Here is an 8,384-nt window from a genome sequence, read left to right on the forward strand (position 1 = left end):
AGCAGAATACAAGTGGAGCTTACAGTGCACAATATTTTACACCAGTTTCACAATGTTGAAATTGTGTGTTTGTTCTAAAGGCTGAACCTTGAAGATACCTCAGCCATGAGCTTCTTACCCTGCAAGTCTCGCATGAGTCCATCACATATTGTACCTGGTCCTCAAATAATTGTTATATTCTGCAACAGAACTACTCAGTACCATTTCCTGAGATATGGATATATTGTAATGTCCTATATCACATGTTTAAGGTATGTACTTCATGTATCTGAAAAGTGAATGTATTACAGAGGTGACGTTCTAAGTCCAATTCTGTCTTAAGAATCCATGATCTTTCTGTATACTGGAAGGAGGTTCCTTTGACTTTAGGGGGAGTTTTTTTTCTTGTCCTGTAAGTGGAGTTTGGGGCTTATGTGGCAACTTCTCTGGCTTAAAGGGAAAGTTCTACATGTATTTGGGCCAGCTGCTTACCAGACAACAGATGTCCATGGAGTGTGTACAATAAACTTGTCAGACAATGTTCATTATTTGACCTCGGTAATGTGGAAATACAAAACCAAGGCATTGCCCTGGTATCATACACCTTGGCTTTGCTTTTTTGCCCCTCAAATACCAGCAGACAGGGCTGTTTGTCTCATAATTGGTTATAAAGTGTTGCCAGAGAGACTGTAATGACAGAATTCATGTGTCTCCCTTAGGGAATTTGTATGGTTGCTTTTAACCATATCACTGGTGACGCAGGCGTCATGCTTTTGTTGCTTGATCTTATTTACTTGGCATGCCAAATGTTTGTATGGTACCACTGCTATTGTCAGAAGATAATCTATTTTTGTTTCTTTACATGTGCAGTAATAGCTTCTCTGTATTGCTTTTCTAAGTGTGTGTGTGTGTGTGTGTTTGTGTGTGTGAGTGTGTGTGCGTCCTCCTGCACGCTGCTCTGGAAATGATGGTACTCAGGGTCACTTGACTGTGCCCAGGAAAAGAGTGTTTAAACAGCTACACAGGAATGGTATGTTGCATGAGTTTTCTCAAAGTATGCTTTATTCAGGAGAACCTTAAAATGCATTAAAAAGCAGTTTGTTTTCTATTCTCAAGTTTGTTTTGATACTTTAATAAAAAATAATTAATATATATTTATTCACGTGTCATTAAATTCATTCTACGTGCCAAGGTCCAAGAGCAACTTAATTCTCTTAAAACAACACCGAGATATTAAAAAGCAAACACTCTGTATAGGTTTGCAACAATAAGCATCTTATGAACTGCTTGTCAAGGCATAAACAAAATTTTGTGATTGCAAGGTTGATTGTGAATTCCTGGCTAACTTCTTATTTGTGGCTTAGAGCTTAGATTAAAGGACTGGGAAATAGAACTCCTAAACCTTTCCTAAGCTTGCAGCCAACCAGCTGATAGTTATTTCAACTTTCTGATTCCCTCATGAGTTCAATGATATTGCCACTGTGAAGCCTTAATATTTCTAGATTGCTTTCTATAATTGCATGGAAGATACTAAGTAAGTATGGCACAATTAGGGCTTTGGGTTTTTTTTCTTTCTCTGTGTCTCAGTATTGGTGTGTCTGGGGAGAAACATGAGGAAAGATGAACAAAATGTTCCCTCCTGCTTTTCCAAAACTGAGTATCTACACACCCAGAGAGAAGTCCCTGTGTTTTGACAGCCGGTGATGTGGACAAAAACTTTTGGCTTCAATCCATTGCAAGCAGTCATAACTTGTAATACAGAGGCCAGATAGAAGGTCAGGAGCCCCAGGGATCAGGAAATCCATTGCTCTATTGCAAAATCCAGTTAAAAATATAACCTGGAAGGAGGATCTAGGCTACTCTGAGCTTGACAATATTGAATGCTTACTTCCCTTATTGGCCCATCCATTTACAGTTGTGCAGTCCCCATAAGTATATTCACCCTTTTGTGCATTCTCCTGTACCTGCTACCCAACTTTGCTTTTGAATACCCAGTTCAACACTAAATTGGCAGACTTAAAAGTCATATGTCTGGCCTGGTTTAGAAAACCTTATCAACAAAATCAGGGCTACGATTTCCTGAACTGGTATTTCATAATACTTCATTAAAATGGTATGAGTTGAAAGCGTGAACCACCATTGGTCTTTGACATATTCCTAGCAGCATAGTTAGTATTCCTTGAGCAATTATATGCCGTATCTGCTCCTCAGGTCTTGTACTAGATGCTAAATCTCAGTTTACAGGCTCATGTAACCCTCAAAGCATGCTGGGCTTTACACTGTACTTTTACAAGGAGCACCTTCTATTTATTTTCTATCTCTTTCGCTGACATAAATGAGTAAATAGCAATATTAAAGGTAGGTAGAGACAATGATTTATACAAGGCTGAAAATTTTTAATGAAACTGAATGGCAACAATTTTATATTTACAATAACTCTTCTACCTGGACCCATTAGCATTTGAAGTTACTGATTAAAGGGATAGTTTTGCTGATGAAACCGGATGATTTACGTATAATGAAAATAAAAGCATACAGTTGTTTGTCACTAGCAAAAGAGTTTCGAAAACAAAATCTACTTCATCTTAGGAAATTCTCAAACGCAGGGTGATGACTGTATCTCACAACCAGGCTCCTTGGTGGTTTTGGTTTCCCTACCCCCTCTCCTCCAGCACAGTTCTGGTCTAGGTAGAAGTATCAGTCAAGCTGGCCATGGCCAGGTTTCCATGTTTGCCCAGTGCCCCCAACTGGAGACCCAGAGAATCATCCTGGTATTAAGTGTGCAATAATATTAATTAGCTTAAGTACTTTCTAACAGTCTTCATCAGTTTGTAATTACACCAATAAAATATTTTCATTTCTATAATAGATGCAATTCCTTTTTAAGTGTAGTTAAGATAATGAGTGACAATATTTTTTAAGAATTCTGTTGTTTAAAATTCATTTCCTTAATGGACACTCTGAGTCAGAACTGCTGACTCTAAGGATAAAAATAGTTATTTGCTAATTTTCAGTGCTATTACATCTTCAAAGCCATCACAGCTAAAAAGAGAATACAATGGAATCTTTTCTTAATACAGCATCAGTTCTGGCTGCAAATATTTACTATTGCTGACAGTGATCCATTAACCAAAAAAAAAAAACCCCAACCTAATGATTTTCAGACCCTGGTGTAAGTGTACTAGAGCTGACACTCAGAAAAAAATTATTAGAGCTATGAATTGAATAAATTGAAAATGAGACCAAACTGAGAGAGTTAAAGCTGGAATACTTTTCCTCCTTTGAGAATTTATATTTGTAGACTCCGCCAAAATAATTGGTGCACGACCGTGCCCGCTCAGTGGGAATGCCCACGCAGCAAATAGCAGTGCGGAGTAGCAATATTTCATAGAAGCTAGCTCGGGGCTGGGATCATCCCAGCGATGACAGCAAGAATCCCAGCTCAGGCTGACTGATGCCAGCGGGAGGATGAGCTCTCCGTGCAGCCGGAGCTGGGGCTGCTGCCGGCATCTGAGGTGCCTCATCCAGAGGCAGCTGGGCTCTCGTTCTGTCCCCCAGGTCAGCACGGCACGTAGCTGCCAGCATTCCAGCTAAGCAGCTCCACCAGCTCGCTCCAAGGGCCCAGCCAGCCCAGCTCTCTTCCTGCAGCTCTGATCAAAAGCAGCTGTCCAAGGAAGAATAAGAGCAGGGCGAGTAGGCTTCCCCTGGGTGCTTTCCCACACCAACTATTTTCAGCTGGTGAGTCACACAAGCTTTCCATGAATTCTTTAGGTAGTACCCTTCCACAAGTCTTTCTGCCAAATGTTGCGACCAGTTTCTCATCCACAGTACCAGCATCTGCAGTAACTTCTGGCAGCAAGTTCCACAGGGCTATCACCAATTAGAAGAAGAAAACAGTTCCTTTTTGTTTGACCCTGTTCCCAGTAACTCTATTTGTCCTAGCCTAAGCAGTCTTTTTTTAATTTTTATTTTGGAAGCCATTTTACATCCTTGATTATTCCTCTTACCCAGGTTTTTTTTGTTTTTTTTTTTTTTCTGGGAAAACTGTGGCTTTTCCTAAGACAAAATAAACCCTTTCCCAAACCATTTCCTCACCATTTAACATAAAAGAACTATAATTACGTGCCCCGTGCCATATTTAAGTTGTGGTCAAGCCATGGATTAATACAGAAGGATCTTGATGTTCACTGTCCCTTTCCTAAGAACTCCAGAGATCAGGTTTGCAGTCATCAAAACTGCAGTCATCAAAACTGCCCAGCATTAAGCCTCACAATGCAACGATCTATCACCATCCCAAGATCTCCTTCGAGGGTAGCAATGATAAACTCAAGCCAAACTCTCCATATAGATGCCAGGACTGATTTTTCCCATATACACCACCTCATGTTTACTTACATTGAATTTTATCTGCCATTTTAATTTCCAAAATGTAAATACAAACTCTTTCTTCCAGTCTTCTGAAAATGCCTTTGTCCCATCTGTCCTGAGTAAATCTGTACCATCATCAGCCTTCTTGTTACATTACTCATGCTCTTACCAGATCATTTATGAAAGTGTTGAGCTGTGCAGGTGTCCAATAAAGTTTCCTGTGGAATATCACTGGATGACCTGCCCCTCATGGGAGAGTTCATAGCTTAGTTTTACTCTCTTTTCTACCTTTTAATCATACATAGGCATTTTCTCTATTAATAACTATTCGGTTTCTTGAAATAATTATTTGTTGAGTGAATTTACTGAAACTTATTTAGAGGTGTCATAAAATGCACCTACTGAATCTCCCTGGTCCACATATCTGCCAACCCTTTCCAAGAACTCCAGATATGCCTGCCTGTAAGCCTGACTTAAATTTTATAAAATCCATTCTGACTCTCTTCAAGTATTTATCTAGCTACCTGCTAATTGATAGTTCCTTTAACTTAATTCCCATTAACTTGCCTGTTCAGATTACAGGTCTATAGTTCATTGGATTCTCCTGGAACCTCTCATAAACTTTGGTGGCATATTTGCCAGACTCCAGTCCTCAGATAACAACAAAGACGAAGCCAGAGCGACAGTGAGGGTGTTATACATTATTTTTAGTATTTCAGCAATTTTCTTCTTCCATTTTGTTTGAGCCTTTTACTGAAAACTCACTTGATTGGTGCTGTTACTTCTCAAAAACTCAACCCATAGTCACTTCAGCTTCAGACAGATCCCCTGCTTCTTCCCTTTGCCCTGTCCTCTGGAGGGTTTTGGCTGGGAAATGATCCCTATTTCTTCAGTTTCTCAGCCCTCTGAGTCTTCCTTTTGTACCCTGATCATCAGTTCTCACTAGACTTTCTAGCAGGTTAATTGTTACTAAAACATCTGAAGGGTGATTTAGTGTTCTTTTCAGTTCTTTAGCCATTCTATTCCCCCAGCTTCCCTCTGACAGGCTTCTGCCCTAAGTGCCATTTCTTGAATGTCCCCTGCAATGGGGTCTTCATCATCCTCAATCATATTTGGAGCTTTTAGAGTCTGCCAGCTACTCCAAGATTTCCTGTGGCGTTAAATAGTCATTACACATCTAATTATCAGATTTTAATTTCTGCCATGCTGTGTAACTTAAATACATCAACTACTCAATCCCTCAATTCCTACATCTGAAAGACAAGGATAATAACCAACACCATTCTTTCTACCCTTCCTTCATCCCAAGGAAAATAAAGTTCCTTATTTCTGAAGGCTGGGTCTTTTGAACAAGCCTTATGAAGATTCAAAAATTTTGTTAAGTTACTAGAAGGCTCCTGCGCAGAAGAGTAAATTTTATTGCCATGTGATTACCACTTACAGTAAAGTGAAACCACCCAAAACACCAGGAATTCATGGTACCCTACTCAGCCCCAGGCAAACTTACAGTGTTTTGGGGTCTTTTTGGTTAGTGTTTTTTGGGGGAAGAGGATTTGTTTTGTTTTATTATTCTTTTTTGTTCGTTTGCTTGAGTTTGGGGATTTGGGTGGGGGTTTTTTTTGTTGTTTATGTGTTTTACACTTTCTATCTTTAACAGCAATATCAACACCACAAGCGGAAACAATCTATTAATCAAATATGCACTAAAAGATAAAAGAATCATTTGTATAAAATAAATAGAACATCAGTTACCCAGGTTACAGTACACTTATAGGCTATTTTGTAACCTAAGTGGAAAATCTACATTTGGCCAATTTTTCTGCCTCCAAAGGATTTATTTTACATGCAGAATTGCCCACGTGTAGAACTAGAAGGGTTCAGTCAGAGTTCTCCTGAGCAGCCAGAAGATACTTCTCTGTGAGGGAAGAGCACGTGTGCCTTGGATGCTGTTATCCAAGCCAGTACCACAGTCCAAACTCTCAGTCCATTGACAATTGCTTGGTTAAGAGGTTAGACATGAGCAGGAATTAGTTGGGAACAAGTAAAAGTAGAATAATCCCTCTGCTGAATGAAGCACATCTGCCTTTTGTTAAAACCAGGGATCCTTTCTCACCTGGCCTGGAGAAGCATAGCCCTCTGCTGCTGGCATGGTAAGAACTTCCCCTCTTATTTTATTATACTACTACCATTGAAACTGGATCACACAGGGTTTGTAGCTCTCACATTTGTAGCTAACCCCCATGGGTTTATCACACATCTCCACATATGATGATGTGAGATCCTCGATCCTCATGACTGTAGAAAAAGATTTAGAAAAATTACTTGTGTATACTAATTTCAGAAACCAATAGAAAATAAAATAAATCTAGTGCATTAGCCTGTTCACATTCCATGTTTAGAATCAAATGTTCTGCTTTGTTTGTTTGTGCATGGGTGTGTGTCAGATGTCTTTGAATGTTTGAACTTGGCTACACCACATTTCCCTGTTAGAAGTAAAACTACCTATGGACAGAGGAAAGCGTGGCTAGAGAAACACGTTATCTGTGCTAATTCTGAAGGTTTTACAAATATTTGGTTCAAAGAAAGAAATCCTTGAAATTAGTAACAAAAGGAAGGAGAGATTAATTTTTAAAAATTTACCCACTTTTCAAGCAATACCATGCTTCTCTGCATCAAGCAAAAACCACCAAGGAGCACTTTGTATATCTGTTGTTACTTTTATCTGAGTTTCTCCACAGCATTTTTCCCCTCCTACCCTCTGTGCACTGACACTTCCCATCTTTCTAGGAGCTGATACTCAAATAAACAGAATGTTACAAAACTGGCTTATAGCACATAGCAAAATAGTTCCTTAAAGAGAAGGGAAACTCTTCTACAGGAAGCTAAAGCAAATATTTAATTGCACAAACACTTATTCAAAAGGAGGAAACACTACCAAAACCTGGCCACACAAACCTAGTACAATGTCCATGGACGGCAATATGAGAAGAAGGACACAGAACATAGACAGAGGACCATTTTCTATCTCTTCCCAAAAACATAGTGCCATCATTTAAAGCCGTTTAGAGATTGGTGTTTTTTTTTTTCCCAGATAATTTAAGATGCATTTCACTGTCTCATTATCCAAACTGCTTGCATAGTCCCCCACCAGTATTCACAATTGTTGTTTAACAATTTCCTAAAGCACAGGAAAGATCTCTCTGGACGCTACTTGCTCAGAAACAACAATGCAAATATGGGAAATGGATTCCCTCTGAAAGCCAACCTGTCACAAGCAAAAGCAGAAAAAAATTTCAAAAATTAAATTCTTTCACAACTGACCCCTGCACTCTAAATATTCACAGACACTGAATGCACTGTAGGATTCTATTCTCTTTGCCAAGGCTCTAGTTGTGCTGCTCACAGACATTTAATCAGTGTTGTAGCTGCTGAGAGGCTACCCAGTTATGTCTGGCATTCCAGACTGCTCCTTAAGTAGTAAAGCATTAATGTACTAGTCCTGTGCACGCAAATGAAAGAAGGATATGAATGCAGGGGCTGGACAAGAGCTCTTACCAAAAAAACCACCTGCCAGAATTGATAAAGAACACTGAGTTTTAAACAGAGATTTCAACACCCACAGCCCCCAGACTAGCTTGTGCCGTCCACATTGTGGAAAAACCATTGGAGTGTGAAGTTTTTAAGCAAGCATTCTAAATAAACACAAAGCTCCATGCCCTTCCCAGGAAGTGTTCATGGCCAGGCTGGCTGAGTCCTTCAGCAGCCTGGTCTAGTGGAAGGTATCCCTGTCCATAGCAGAGGGACTGGATGTAGGTAGTCTCAAATGTCCCTTCCAATCCCAACCATTCCATGGCTTCATGAAATGTGTGTGTGGTCAAAAAAAGCCAAGTTAGATCCTGATGGTCAGACAGACAGGCAGATTCCCACTCAGAGCACATTCCTAGAGCTACGGGTGCATGCAACCACACAGAATGAAAATACAAGTGATGAATCCCAATGTTTGTGCATGGGCAGGAAAAGAACAGAAATTTGGGGTT

The sequence above is a fragment of the Cinclus cinclus genome, chromosome 3 (assembly GCF_963662255.1).
Source record: "Cinclus cinclus chromosome 3, bCinCin1.1, whole genome shotgun sequence".
Lineage (NCBI taxonomy): Eukaryota > Metazoa > Chordata > Aves > Passeriformes > Cinclidae > Cinclus > Cinclus cinclus.